The following is a 15,318-nucleotide window of genomic DNA, read 5'->3' on the forward strand; positions in this document are numbered from 1 at the left end:
CCCTCGTCCAAACATAAAGTGTTAGGACGTTACACGGCAAATTGTACATCTTAATTCTTCAACATTGACCCTAAAAAAAATTGCCATAGCAAGGAGTCCCACAGGCCAAAAAATTGCCATAGCTATTTTTTTTCACCTTAAATATGTTTAACAACACTTTAAATGAAAGCTACAACGCAATGCATGAAACTCGCGACTGTTAAACCTATCAAACATGTTATCTGTTATAAACTGATAATAATAACAGATAATAAACTGTAGCCTGTCTGATGGTGTTAGCAAAATCAGCTTAGACAGCATAACAAAACTGTATTTGTCATATATAATTAATTTCCACAAAGGAAACAGCCTTTTACTTTAACAAAGGAAATAGTCTCCAGAGAGACTGTCAAAAATTGCCATAACCGACTATATTTCAAGTCATCAAGGCGGGGTATTGGGTAAAGTTTTCAACTAGCAATAATCGCGCCTCGGATAAACCTCATAGGCTACGATACTGCCACTGCGCAAAGCTACGTTGGTGATGTGTTCAAAATCAAGTCACCATCTGGCATACGTTGTACAGTGACGGTCTCCACACATCAAATCTAAACAAAGTGTTAGGAGGACGTTTCAAGACTATACATTTGACTAAATTCTTGATGTATATAAAATGTTACATCTGGTAACACGCCTTCATCACAACAATATTGCTGAAATCGGATCGGACCGATATCTGTATTGGCCGAATCACAAGGCTGCAATATTGGTATCACAAACATTCACACTTTCGGACAATTTAGGGTTTTCAATTACTACTATGCAACCGAGTCGAGGTCAGCAGCGCCCCATCCCCATCATACACAGTGTTGATGGTGCACTGCTTTCCCCTCCTGAGACATCAGATGGTGGACCAGAATTTCCTCAAAGCCGTCCCATGCCCGAGTTTTTGCTTCAGCGACCACCAAAGCTGCATTCCGCTTGGCCAGCCGGTACCCATCAGCTGCCTCAGGATTCCCACAGGCCAAAAAGGCCCGATAGGACTCCTTCTTCAGCTTGACGGCATCCCTCACCATTGGTGTCCACCAACGTGTTCGGGGATTGCCGCCATGACAGGCACCGACCACATTACGGCTCCAGCTCCGGTCGGCCGCCTCAGCAATGGAGGCGCGGATGAGGGTCCACTCGGACTCGATGTCCCCCGCAACCCCCGGAACATGAGCAAAGTTCTGTCGGAGTTGAAACTCCTTCTGACAGGGGATTCCGCCAGACGTTCCCAGCAGACCCTCATAATACGTTTGGGCCTGCCACGTCGGACCGGCATCTTCCTTCACCATCGAAGCCAACTCACCACCAGGTGGTGATCAGTTGACAGCTCTGCCCCTCTCTTTACCCGAGTGTCCAAGACATGCGGCGGCAAGTCGAACTGCGACCTAGGGTGTCCTTGGTGCCAAGTGCACGTGTGGACACCCTTATGCTTGAACATGGTGTTCGTTATGGACAATCCGTGACGAGCACAGAAGTCCAATAACAGAACACCGCTCGGGTTCTGATCGGGGGGGCAGTTCCTCCCAATCACGCCCTTCCAGGTCTCACTGTCATTGCCCACGTGAGCATTGAAGTCCCCCAGCAGAATGATGGAGTCCCCAGCGGGAGCGCTCTCCAGCAACCCCTCCAAGTACTCCAAAAAGGGTGGGTACTCTGAACTGGTGTTTGGTGCATCGGCACAAACAACAGTCAGGGAGGCTACCCTCTCGTCCACCGGGGTGAACCCCAACATACAGGCGCCGAGCCGGGGAGCAATAAGTTTACACATAGCTGCTCAGGCCTCTCACCGTGGACAACTCCAGAGTGGAAGAGAGTCCAACCCCTCTCAAGAGGACTGGTACCAGAGCCCAAGATGTGCGTGGAGGAGAGTCCGACTATATCTAGTCTGAACTACTCAACCTCACACACCAGCTCAGGCTCCTTCCCTGCCAGAGAGGTGACATTCCACATCCCAAGAGCCAACTCAATTATAATTATTTGTCATGTACAAACTACAATTAGGAAAACACACTGTATAATTGAAAATTCTTACTTTAACAACATAAATAGTCTTCTAAGAGACTGTCAAAAATTGCCATAGCTGACTATATTTCAAGTCATCAAGGCAGGGTATTGGGTAAAGTTTTCAACTAGCAATAATCACACCTCGGATAAACCTCATCGGCTACGATACTGCCACTGCGCAAAGATAGGGAACTGATTTAACGTTGGCAATCAAGTCACCATCTGGCATACGTTCCACAGTGACGGTCTCCACACATTAACTCTCCACAAAGTGTAAGGATGTTGTTTCAAGACAAATGATACATTTTATTTAATCCTTGACAAAAATAAAATGTTATGTGTGGTAACACGCCTTTAACACAATATTATTGCTGAAATCGGACCGATATCTGTATTGACCGAAACTCAAGGCTGCAATATCGATATCGGAAGTGAAAAAGTTAGATTGGAACATCCCTCGTCCAAACATAAAGTGTTAGGACGTAACACGGCAAATTGCACATCTTAATTCTTCAGCATTGACCCTAAAAAAATTGCCATAGCCAGGAGTCCCACAGGCCCAAAAATTGCCAAAGCCATTTTTTTTCATCTTAAATATGTTTAACAACACTTTAAATGAAAGCTACAACGCAATGCATGAAACTCGCGACTGTTAAGCCTATCAAACATGAATCACATACATTGACTGTTATACACAGATAATAAACTGAAGCCTGTCTGATAGTGTTAGCAATATCACCTTAGACAGCATAACAAAACTGTATTTGTCATATAGAATTAATTCCCACAAAGGAAACAGCTTTTAAGCATTTTACTTGAACAAAGTAAATAGTCTCCAGAGAGACTGTCAAAAATTGCCATAGCCAACTATATTTCAAGTCATCAAGGCGGGGTATTGGGTAAAGTTTTCAACTAGCAATAATTGCGCCTCGGATAAACCTCATAGGGTACAATACTGCCACTGCGCAAAGCTACGTTAGTGATGTGTTCACAATCAAGTCACCATCTGGCATACGTTGTACAGTGACGGTCTCCACACATCAAATCTAAACAAAGTGTTAGGAGGACGTTTCAAGACTATACATTTGACTAAATTCTTGATGTATATAAAATGTTACATCTGGTAACACACCTTCATCACAACAATATTGCTGAAATCGGATCGGACCGATATCTGTATTGGCCGAATCACAAGGCTGCAATATTGGTATCACAAACATTCACACTTTCGGACAATTTAGAGTTTTCAATTACTACTATGCAACCGAGTCGAGGTCAGCAGCGCCCCATCCCCATTATACACAGTGTTGATGGTGCACTGCTTTCCCCTCCTGAGACATCAGATGGTGGACCAGAATTTCCTCGAAGCCGTCCCATGCCCGAGTTTTTGCTTCAGCGACCACCAAAGCTGCATTCCGCTTGGCCAGCCGGTACCCATCAGCTGCCTCAGGAGTCCCACAGGCCAAAAAGGCCCGATAGGACTCCTTCTTCAGCTTGACGGCATCCCTCACCATTGGTGTCCACCAACGTGTTCGGGGATTGCCGCCATGACAGGCACCGACCACATTACGGCTCCAGCTCCGGTCGGCCGCCTCAGCAATGGAGGCGCGGAATGAGGGTCCACTCGGACTCGATGTCCCCCGCAACCCCCGGAACATGAGCAAAGTTCTGTCGGAGTTGAAACTCCTTCTGACAGGGGATTCCGCCAGACGTTCCCAGCAGACCCTCATAATACGTTTGGGCCTGCCACGTCGGACCGGCATCTTCCTTCACCATCGAAGCCAACTCACCACCAGGTGGTGATCAGTTGACAGCTCTGCCCCTCTCTTTACCCGAGTGTCCAAGACATGCGGCGGCAAGTCGAACTGCGACCTAGGGTGTCTTGGTGCCAAGTGCACGTGTGGACACCCTTATGCTTGAACATGGTGTTCGTTATGGACAATCCGTGACGAACACAGAAGTCCAATAACAGAACACCGCTCGGGTTCTGATCGGGGGGGCAGTTCCTCCCAATCACGCCCTTCCAGGTCTCACTGTCATTGCCCACGTGAGCATTGAAGTCCCCCAGCAGAATGATGGAGTCCCCAGCGGGAGCGCTCTCCAGCAACCCCTCCAAGTACTCCAAAAAGGGTGGGTACTCTGAACTGGTGTTTGGTGCATCGGCACAAACAACAGTCAGGGAGGCTACCCTCTCGTCCACCGGGGTGAACCCCAACATACAGGCGCCGAGCCGGGGAGCAACAAGTATACCCACAGCTGCTCAGGCCTCTCACCGTGGACAACTCCAGAGTGGAAGAGAATCCAACCCCTCTCAAGAGGACTGGTACCAGAGCCCAAGCTGTGCGTGGAGGCGAGTCCGACTATATCTAGTCTGAACTTCTCAACCTCACACACCAGCTCGGGCTCCTTCCCTGCCACAGAGGTGACATTCCACATCCCAAGAGCCGACTCAATTATAATTATTTGTCATGTACTAGTCTGCACATGGAAAACACACTGCATAATCTAAGATTCTTACTTTAACAACATAAATAGTCTTCTAAGAGACTGCCAAAAATTGCCATAGCTGACTATATTTCAAGTCATCGAGGCGGGGTATTGGGTAAAGTTTTCAACTAGCAATAATCACGCCTCGGATAAACCTCATCGGCTACGATACTGCCACTGCGCAAAGATAGGGAACTGATTTAACGTTGGCAATCAAGTCACCATCTGGCATACGTTCCACAGTGACGGTCTCCACACATTAACTCTCCACAAAGTGTAAGGATGTTGTTTCAAGACAAATGATACATTTTATTTAATCCTTGACAAAAATAAAATGTTATGTGTGGTAACACGCCTTTAACACAATATTATTGCTGAAATCGGACCGATATCTGTATTGACCGAAACTCAAGGCTGCAATATCGATATCGGAAGTGAAAAAGTTAGATTGGAACATCCCTCGTCCAAACATAAAGTGTTAGGACGTAACACGGCAAATTGCACATCTTAATTCTTCAGCATTGACCCTAAAAAAATTGCCATAGCCAGGAGTCCCACAGGCCCAAAAATTGCCAAAGCCATTTTTTTTCATCTTAAATATGTTTAACAACACTTTAAATGAAAGCTACAACGCAATGCATGAAACTCGCGACTGTTAAGCCTATCAAACATGAATCACATACATTGACTGTTATACACAGATAATAAACTGAAGCCTGTCTGATAGTGTTAGCAATATCACCTTAGACAGCATAACAAAACTGTATTTGTCATATAGAATTAATTCCCACAAAGGAAACAGCTTTTAAGCATTTTACTTGAACAAAGTAAATAGTCTCCAGAGAGACTGTCAAAAATTGCCATAGCCAACTATATTTCAAGTCATCAAGGCGGGGTATTGGGTAAAGTTTTCAACTAGCAATAATTGCGCCTCGGATAAACCTCATAGGGCTACAATACTGCCACTGCGCAAAGCTACGTTAGTGATGTGTTCACAATCAAGTCACCATCTGGCATACGTTGTACAGTGACGGTCTCCACACATCAAATCTAAACAAAGTGTTAGGAGGACGTTTCAAGACTATACATTTGACTAAATTCTTGATGTATATAAAATGTTACATCTGGTAACACACCTTCATCACAACAATATTGCTGAAATCGGATCGGACCGATATCTGTATTGGCCGAATCACAAGGCTGCAATATTGGTATCACAAACATTCACACTTTCGGACAATTTAGAGTTTTCAATTACTACTATGCAACCGAGTCGAGGTCAGCAGCGCCCCATCCCCATTATACACAGTGTTGATGGTGCACTGCTTTCCCCTCCTGAGACATCAGATGGTGGACCAGAATTTCCTCGAAGCCGTCCCATGCCCGAGTTTTTGCTTCAGCGACCACCAAAGCTGCATTCCGCTTGGCCAGCCGGTACCCATCAGCTGCCTCAGGAGTCCCACAGGCCAAAAAGGCCCGATAGGACTCCTTCTTCAGCTTGACGGCATCCCTCACCATTGGTGTCCACCAACGTGTTCGGGGATTGCCGCCATGACAGGCACCGACCACATTACGGCTCCAGCTCCGGTCGGCCGCCTCAGCAATGGAGGCGCGGATGAGGGTCCACTCGGACTCGATGTCCCCCGCAACCCCCGGAACATGAGCAAAGTTCTGTCGGAGTTGAAACTCCTTCTGACAGGGGATTCCGCCAGACGTTCCCAGCAGACCCTCCCAATACGTTTGGGCCTGCCACGTCGGACCGGCATCTTCCTTCACCATCGAAGCCAACTCACCACCAGGTGGTGATCAGTTGACAGCTCCGCCCCTCTCTTTACCCGAGTGTCCAAGACATGCGGCCACAAGTCGAACTGCGACCTAGGGTGTCCTGGTGCCAAGTGCACGTGTGGACACCCTTATGCTTGAACATGGTGTTCGTTATGGACAATCCGTGACGAGCACAGAAGTCCAATAACAGAACACCGCTCGGGTTCTGAGCGGGGGGGCAGTTCCTCCCAATCACGCCCTTCCAGGTCTCACTGTCATTGCCCACGTGAGCATTGAAGTCCCCCAGCAGAATGATGGAGTCCCCAGCGGGAGCGCTCTCCAGCAACCCCTCCAAGTACTCCAAAAAGGGTGGGTACTCTGAACTGGTGTTTGGTGCATCGGCACAAACAACAGTCAGGGAGGCTACCCTCTCGTCCATCGGGGTGAACCCCAACATACAGGCGCCGAGCCGGGGAGCAACAAGTATACCCACAGCTGCTCAGGCCTCTCACCGTGGACAACTCCAGAGTGGAAGAGAATCCAACCCCTCTCAAGAGGACTGGTACCAGAGCCCAAGCTGTGCGTGGAGGCGAGTCCGACTATATCTAGTCTGAACTTCACAACCTCACACACCAGCTCAGGCTCCTTCCCTGCCACAGAGGTGACATTCCACATCCCAAGAGCCAACTCAATTATAATTATTTGTCATGTACTAGTTTGTACATGGAAAGCACACTGCATAATCTAAGATCCTTACTTTAACAACATAAATAGTCTTCTAAGAGACTGCCAAAAATTGCCATAGCTGACTATATTTCAAGTCATCAAGGCAGGGTATTGGGTAAAGTTTTCAATTAGCAATAATCACACCTCGGATAAACCTCATAGGGTACGATACTGCCACTGCGCAAAAATAGGGAACTGATTCAACGTTGACAATCAAATCACCATCTGGCATACGTTTAAATGAAAGCTACAAGACAATGCATGAAACTCGCGACTGTTAAGCCTATCAAACATGAATCACATACATTGACTATTATACACATAATGAACTGAAGCCTGTCTGATGGTGTTAGCAATATCACCTTAGACAGCATAATAAACTCCCACAAAGGAAACAAACCAGAAATGGGAAGCATTTTACCTTAACAAAGTAAATAGTCTCTATAGAGACTGTCAAAAATTGCCATAGCCGACTATATTTCAAGTCATCAAGGCGGGGTATTGGGTAAAGTTTTCAACTAGCAATAATCGCGCCTCGGATAAACCTCGTAGGCTACAATACTGCCACTGCGCAAAGCTACGTTAGTGATGTGTTCACAATCAAGTCACCATCTGGCATACGTTCCACAGTGACGGTCTCCACACATTAACTCGATATCGGAAGTGAAAAAGTTGGATTGGAACATCCCTCGTCCAAACATAAAGTGTTAGGACGTTACACGGCAAATTGCACATCTTAATTCTTCTGCATTTACCCTAAAAAAAATTGCCATAGCCAGGAGTCCCACAGGCCAAAAAATGGCCATAGCCATTTTTTTTTCATCTTTAATATGTTTAACAACACTTTAAATGAAAGCTACAAGACAATGCATGAAACTCGCGACTGTTAAGCCTATCAAACATGAATCACATACATTGACTATTATACACAGATAATGAACTGAAGCCTGTCTGATGGTGTTAGCAATATCACCTTAGACAGCATAATAAACTCCCACAAAGGAAACAAACCAGAAATGGCAAGCATTTTACCTTAACAAAGTAAATAGTCTCTATAGAGACTGTCAAAAATTGCCATAGCCGACTATATTTCAAGTCATCAAGGCGGGGTATTGGGTAAAGTTTTCAACTTGCAATAATCGCGCCTCGGCTAAACCTCATAGGCTACAATACTGCCACTGCGCAAAGCTACGTTAGTGATGTGTTCACAATCAAGTCACCATCTGGCATACGTTGTACAGTGACGGTCTCCACACATCAAAACTAAACAAAGTGTTAGGAGGACGTTTCAAGACTATACATTTGACTAAATTCTTGATGTATATAAAATGTTACATCTGGTAACACACCTTCATCACAACAATATTGCTGAAATCGGATCGGACCGATATCTGTATTGGCCGAATCACAAGGCTGCAATATTGGCATCACAAACATTCACACTTTCGGACAATTTAGAGTTTTCAATTACTACTATGCAACCGAGTCGAGGTCAGCAGCGCCCCATCCCCATTATACACAGTGTTGATGGTGCACTGCTTTCCCCTCCTGAGACATCAGATGGTGGACCAGAATTTCCTCAAAGCCGTTCCATGCTCGAGTTTTTGCTTCAGCGACCACCAAAGCTGCATTCCACTTGGCCAGCCGGTACCCATCAGCTGCCTCAGGAGTCCCACAGGCCAAAAAGGCCCGATAGGACTCCTTCTTCAGCTTGACGGCATCCCTCACCATTGGTGTCCACCAACGTGTTCGGGGATTGCCGCCATGACAGGCACCGACCACATTACGGCTCCAGCTCCGGTCGGCCGCCTCAGCAATGGAGGCGCGGAACATGGTCCACTCGGACTCGATGTCCCCCGCAACCCCCGGAACATGAGCAAAGTTCTGTCGGAGTTGAAACTCCTTCTGACAGGGGATTCCGCCAGACGTTCCCAGCAGACCCTCATAATACGTTTGGGCCTGCCACGTCGGACCGGCATCTTCCTTCACCATCGAAGCCAACTCACCACCAGGTGGTGATCAGTTGACAGCTCTGCCCCTCTCTTTACCCGAGTGTCCAAGACATGCGGCGGCAAGTCGAACTGCGACCTAGGGTGTCTTGGTGCCAAGTGCACGTGTGGACACCCTTATGCTTGAACATGGTGTTCGTTATGGACAATCCGTGACGAACACAGAAGTCCAATAACAGAACACCGCTCGGGTTCTGATCGGGGGGGCAGTTCCTCCCAATCACGCCCTTCCAGGTCTCACTGTCATTGCCCACGTGAGCATTGAAGTCCCCCAGCAGAATGATGGAGTCCCCAGCGGGAGCGCTCTCCAGCAACCCCTCCAAGTACTCCAAAAAGGGTGGGTACTCTGAACTGGTGTTTGGTGCATCGGCACAAACAACAGTCAGGGAGGCTACCCTCTCGTCCACCGGGGTGAACCCCAACATACAGGCGCCGAGCCGTGGAGCAACAAGTATACCCACAGCTGCTCAGGCCTCTCACCGTGGACAACTCCAGAGTGGAAGAGAATCCAACCCCTCTCAAGAGGACTGGTACCAGAGCCCAAGCTGTGCGTGGAGGCGAGTCCGACTATATCTAGTCTGAACTTCTCAACCTCACACACCAGCTCGGGCTCCTTCCCTGCCACAGAGGTGACATTCCACATCCCAAGAGCCGACTCAATTATAATTATTTGTCATGTACTAGTCTGCACATGGAAAACACACTGCATAATCTAAGATTCTTACTTTAACAACATAAATAGTCTTCTAAGAGACTGCCAAAAATTGCCATAGCTGACTATATTTCAAGTCATCGAGGCGGGGTATTGGGTAAAGTTTTCAACTAGCAATAATCACGCCTCGGATAAACCTCATCGGCTACGATACTGCCACTGCGCAAAGACAGGGAACTAATTCAACGTTGACAATCAAATCACCATCTGGCATACGTTCCACAGTGACGGTCTCCACACATTAACTCTACACAAAGTGTAAAGATGTTGTTTCAAGACAAATTATACATTTTATTTAATCCTTGACATATATAAAATGTTACGTGTGGTAACACGCCTTTAATACAATATTATTGCTGAAATCGGACCGATATCTGTCTTGACCGAAACTCAAGGCTGCAATATCGATATCGGAAGTGAAAAAGTTAGATTGGAACATCCCTCGTCCAAACATAAAGTGTTAGGACGTTACACGGCATATTGCACATCTTAATTCTTCAGCGTTTACCCTAAAAAAAATTGCCATAGCCAGGAGTCCCACAGGCCAAAAAATGGCCATCTCCATTTTTTTTTCATCTTTAATATGTTTAACAACACTTTAAATGAAAGCTACAAGACAATGCATGAAACTCACGACTGTTAAGCCTATCAAACATGAATCACATACATTGACTATTATACACAGATAACGAACTGAAGCCTGTCTGATGGTGTTAGCAATATAAGCTTATACAGCATAATAAACTCCCACAAAGGAAACAAACCAGAAATGGCAAGCATTTTACTTTAACAAAGTAAATAGTCTCTATAGAGACTGTCAAAAATTGCCATAGCTGACTATATTTCAAGTCATCAAGGCGGGGTATTGGGTAAAGTTTTCAACTAGCAATAATCGCGCCTCGGATAAACCTCATAGGCTACGATACTGCCACTGCGCAAAGCGACGTTAGTGATGTGTTCACAATCAAGTCACCATCTGGCATACGTTGTACAGTGACGGTCTCCACACAACAAATCTAAACAGAGTGTTAGGAGGACGTTTCAAGACTATACATTTGACTAAATTCTTGATGTATATAAAATGTTACATCTGGTAACACGCCTTCATCACAACAATATTGCTGAAATCGGATCGGACCGATATCTGTATTGGCCGAATCTCAAGGCTGCAATATTGGTATCACTAACATTCACATTTTCTGACAATTTAGAGTTTTCAATTACTACTATGCAAGTTTTTGGGATGTGGGAGGAAATCGGAGTACCCAGAGAAAACCCACAAAGGTACAGGGAGAACATACAAACAACACACAGACGAGGCCGGATTTGAACCCGTCTCCTCAGAACAGTGAGGCAGATGTGCGAACCAGTATTGCACCGTGCCGGGATCGGGACAACCCTTGTCCAAACATTCAGTGTTAGGATGTTACACGTGCCAGTACCCCAATGTGGCCAGGGGGTGCGAGGGCCCTTAATAGCTGCTCGCAGCTCTATATTTATATTTTGACAGCATATTTGTTGCCATGGTAAAATTGGTTTGTTTTAGGCCGGCTCTGTCTCTTGCAGTGAGCCACAAATTACTCTGCAAATTAGTCCCCCCAACCCCAGCGTAGACAACTCAGCCAACTATTATAATAACAGTATTATTAAAAGCTAATAATAATAACACTGTTAGCTAAAACTAATCTATGCTAACATTGCAGTTCTGCTTACCTTTCAGTTTTAAAATGACCGCTTTGACCACCGCATGAAAGTGGTTCTTTTGGTCTCAAACTTCGGCCAGCCAAGCTTCAAGGTCATTGGTGGAAAAACTCGGTGTGAGTTTGGTCATTATGTGAATTTGGCTCATTGTTTCATTACAGTGGGATGAGAAGTGCTAAATGGCTCACTCAGAGACACATTTTCAAATATACACAGAACTAAGATTTACTTGGTTATTTAAGTTCACACTCGATGAGAGGCCAGGCACTCCAGAGACACAACTACTTGTATAAAAACATTCAAAAGTAAATTAACCATAATATGAGGAGAAGCGGTACGGAAAATGGATGGATGGATGTTCCGTTTCATTTATGTACAATCCTTCTGGAGTCAGGGTTCAAGGACAAAACTGGACGATATTGGCTGGTGCATTTTCATAGGGGTCATACAGTGTTTGCAATCATATGCACTTTGTACACTTTGTATTAGTGTCATGCAACAAACTGTGTAAAGCCAGTGTGTTGATATTAGAGGCCTTTTTACCTGTAGTGATGCTTTAGCAGGATGAAGCAGGTGCTCAACAGATAAGAACTGGTGTGCCAGTCTAAAACTGCCACATTAGACAGAGGATTTGCTCCTGTCAGAATAGCGAGCCAATGAGGCTGCTAGGGGTACGCTTGGATCGCTTTCTGGGACAGGTAGTTACGCCGATAAGAGGATTATACCAAATAATCTCAAATGAATCCTGTCAGTGTGTTACATCCTCACCTGGAAAACCAGAGTTTCTCAGTTTTCCGCCCAAGGAATACATCGCACCAATGTGATGCAGTTCACAAGACACCTTGAAACTACACTGACATATGAACATTCAACAAGACAATGATAATCCCCTTAATAAACTGTGTAAATTGGTTTTACACAGCTCGATGTAATAGAGTTTGTAGCCCCTTTCCCACTGGTTGTAAAAATTCTGTTTAAACGCAAAACTCATAATGTGTGGAAGCCATTGCAATTTATTGCATTTGGAAGTAGTATCAGTGCCATAACAGAGGTGGTACACTCTTTGCATGAGAAGGTATACTGGAAAGATGGGACAGAGGTGTGAAATTTGATACTCACTTCTCCCACTTTGTTCTGTTGGAAGCAGTTGTAATGTCTGACAAGAATTTGTCAAACTCCACGCTGTCATCTATTTATCTGCTCGCGCTATGTTGTTTTGCTGTTTGAATATTGCACACCGTACACACTAACTACCCAGCTCACGAACTTATCAGCCCAGAGGCGTCAGAACCAGGGGGGCACCGGGGGCATGTGCCCCCCACACGCTTGTTAAACTATGGGCCCGTATGTGTGTGATGTGCCTATTTGCTCGGCCACAATACCCTTTTTCAGGAATGTACCTACTGAACCACTACTTTCCCCCTGACTTGTGATCAGGTAGTTTCCCATGTATTTGTGTAAATGATTATAATTAAATGGAAGGCAATTATTTAATAACATGAGGAGATTCAACATTTAGAAGGCAACCGCAGTTTGACAGTCCTGATTTAGAACCTGAAAGTATTTCCTCTCCTATTCAGGGTTGAAGGTTGCAAATCAATGTCATTCTTGTATCATGATCTAACCTACTGTATTTGCTAGTTAAACTGAGACTGATTTGTTTTTGTGGAAATGTAAGTTTGTTGGCAAAGTCAACAGACTGTGTGTGTGATCCAATTTGGAGGCCGCTATGGAGCTCTAATCTTAAAAGTACAGAGCCTGTCGAGCACCAAAACCTCTTTAGATTACTGATCAGTGTTTTTTTCAAAAGAAGGAAATGGATGTGCTTTGCCTGCAAGCAGGTGTGTGTGTGGGCACAGGCCATGCATGGTGGGATCTGGGCTACATCACATCAGCCTGCTAAAGGACATTAAATGGCAGTGAGAGGCCACCTGGACAATGCAGGCAAAGCTGGAGCAGCCGTGATTACATTGTGTTATAAACACAAGGGAGGATAGCAATGACATTTTTCTTGTGTGGAGTGACACGGGGACTCCTGATGTGAGAAACAAATATCACAGTGCTTTTTTGTGGCCCGTATATCAGTTTTGCTTCGAAGCACACAGCATATCAGCATATACAGCGACCAGCACAACCAGATGCCCAAATTCTGATTCCAAACTTTGCTTTCTGAAGCTTGCAGTCTGTTCTCACCAACCCCCTCACTGCTGCCACCTTGGTTTTCCCACTCTGTGGTTATTCCTAGTCTGTCGCCATAAGGCCGTCTGTCTGTTCTCTTACTAAGCTGATGTCTTCTTGTCGCACATGCTGTTTTGCCAGCACTCTGTTCACAGTAGCAGTATGCTAAAACTCCCATACTGTATACCCCTTCAGCTATATTTAAAGAAAAGTATTGACAGCGGGAGACCCTCTCACTAAGGCTCGGCAGTTCGTGGAACCCTTACCAGGTCTGCTTTAAATACATTTCCTCGGTGTCCCTGCTAATTAATTCTTCACACCTTTCTACCATTTACCGCCCCGACGAGTTCCTGGCGTCTGCGGATCACTCCATCTGTCACAAGTCTTTGGATTTACCGCAAGCAAGAACATCGCACAACCTTCACCCAGAAATAACAGGACAGCTAGATAAATATTATACAGTTATAGAGCAAGGACAAGGCGACAAGAGAGAGAGTTTGCCTGAGCTCGCTTCGGAAAAGAATCTGCATCCATCCGTTCATTCATTTTTTTATACTGTGGATTCTATTTGAGGTCACCGGGAAGATGGAGCACGTCCCAGTTGATTTAGTGCGAGAGGCAAGGGGTACAACCAAGACTGTATACCTGTCAATCAACAGACTGGCACATTCAGACACTTCCACAGCTACTGACAACTGAGCGTCTTTAATGAACTTCGATGCATGTTTTGTAAACATTGAATTATTTGAGGTCTTTAGGTAAACATGTTTTTGCTAACAGTGAAGACAATTTGAAGCCTTTTGTTGATGTAACACACCTGTTTTTGAAAACACTGAAGACAATTTGTAGTCTTTAAGAAGTCTTCCACCAATGTTTGGTTCACTAAAGACCTCAAGCGTACCTCACTTTCTTTGGTAAACATTGAAAGGAATTGACAGTCATCAATTGACATTTTTGAGTCTGAACCCGGCCTGTGGGGTGAAGCCCGAGACAACTGACAGTCTTCAATTAACAGTTTGTCAGTTTCTTTGGTTAATTGAAGACTCTAAACATAGTTTATGTGTTTTCATAAACATTTAGGGCAATTTAGAGTCATTAATAAACCCATTATACCGTACATGTGATTTGGGTTGTAGGGGGAATCCAGCTAGCAAAGAGTCCAGGGTGTATTATCAAAGATAATTTGAAATCTTCCACTGATGTTTTGTCCATTGAAGACCATTTAGAGCCTTCAATGAACCTGACATAAATATGTTTGGATTGGGATCAGACAATTGACAGTCTTTTGGACTTTAGGGTGAAGCCAGAGACAATTAACATTTCAAGTGACATTTCAAAGACTTAAACAGATCTTTGGTTCATTGAAGACAATTTAGAGTCCTCAATGAACCTTTGGTGTCTCGCATTGCTGGTTGAGGATGTAGTATCTGGAGGAAAGCCATGCAAGTTCAAGGAACCAAAATATGTGTATTCAATCCCAAATGCTGTGAGTTGGCTTGTCCTGACTTTGAGTCATGCACCAAGTGACGAGTGAGATGATTTTATTCCTACAATTGCCTCTGTGGTTTAAAATAACGCACAGTATCTACATTTATGTTGCGTCTATACGCTTTTTAATGTCTGTACTGTACAGTATCTTACTTCAAGTGTAAGGATGATGAAACAAAGCTGTTTCCACAACTCTGTGCAGTCAAACCCTTTAGGTAAGCA

At 45.1% G+C, this 15,318-nt stretch overlaps 10 non-coding genes across 10 annotated transcripts; all 10 read right to left on the reverse strand.

The window, feature by feature from the left end:
• Window positions 1-373: 373 nt before the first annotated feature.
• LOC133403394 (U4 spliceosomal RNA) lies at window positions 374-514 on the reverse strand. The gene has a single exon (XR_009768659.1). It is a non-coding gene; the product is annotated as a U4 spliceosomal RNA (small nuclear RNA).
• Window positions 515-2,076: 1,562 nt separating this feature from the next.
• On the reverse strand, window positions 2,077-2,217 carry LOC133403400 (U4 spliceosomal RNA). The gene has a single exon (XR_009768665.1). It is a non-coding gene; the product is annotated as a U4 spliceosomal RNA (small nuclear RNA).
• Window positions 2,218-2,863: 646 nt separating this feature from the next.
• LOC133403401 (U4 spliceosomal RNA) lies at window positions 2,864-3,004 on the reverse strand. The gene has a single exon (XR_009768666.1). It is a non-coding gene; the product is annotated as a U4 spliceosomal RNA (small nuclear RNA).
• A 1,562-nt stretch (window positions 3,005-4,566) lies between these two features.
• Window positions 4,567-4,707, reverse strand: LOC133403395 (U4 spliceosomal RNA). Its single transcript, XR_009768660.1, has one exon. It is a non-coding gene; the product is annotated as a U4 spliceosomal RNA (small nuclear RNA).
• Window positions 4,708-5,353: 646 nt separating this feature from the next.
• LOC133403402 (U4 spliceosomal RNA) lies at window positions 5,354-5,495 on the reverse strand. The gene has a single exon (XR_009768667.1). It is a non-coding gene; the product is annotated as a U4 spliceosomal RNA (small nuclear RNA).
• A 1,561-nt stretch (window positions 5,496-7,056) lies between these two features.
• On the reverse strand, window positions 7,057-7,197 carry LOC133403405 (U4 spliceosomal RNA). The gene has a single exon (XR_009768670.1). It is a non-coding gene; the product is annotated as a U4 spliceosomal RNA (small nuclear RNA).
• A 249-nt stretch (window positions 7,198-7,446) lies between these two features.
• On the reverse strand, window positions 7,447-7,587 carry LOC133403398 (U4 spliceosomal RNA). Its single transcript, XR_009768663.1, has one exon. It is a non-coding gene; the product is annotated as a U4 spliceosomal RNA (small nuclear RNA).
• Window positions 7,588-8,057: 470 nt separating this feature from the next.
• LOC133403396 (U4 spliceosomal RNA) lies at window positions 8,058-8,198 on the reverse strand. Its single transcript, XR_009768661.1, has one exon. It is a non-coding gene; the product is annotated as a U4 spliceosomal RNA (small nuclear RNA).
• Window positions 8,199-9,759: 1,561 nt separating this feature from the next.
• LOC133403397 (U4 spliceosomal RNA) lies at window positions 9,760-9,900 on the reverse strand. Its single transcript, XR_009768662.1, has one exon. It is a non-coding gene; the product is annotated as a U4 spliceosomal RNA (small nuclear RNA).
• A 631-nt stretch (window positions 9,901-10,531) lies between these two features.
• On the reverse strand, window positions 10,532-10,672 carry LOC133403392 (U4 spliceosomal RNA). Its single transcript, XR_009768658.1, has one exon. It is a non-coding gene; the product is annotated as a U4 spliceosomal RNA (small nuclear RNA).
• Window positions 10,673-15,318: the final 4,646 nt, after the last annotated feature.

Source organism: Phycodurus eques, chromosome 5 (assembly GCF_024500275.1).
Source record: "Phycodurus eques isolate BA_2022a chromosome 5, UOR_Pequ_1.1, whole genome shotgun sequence".
Classification (NCBI taxonomy): Eukaryota; Metazoa; Chordata; class Actinopteri; order Syngnathiformes; family Syngnathidae; genus Phycodurus; species Phycodurus eques.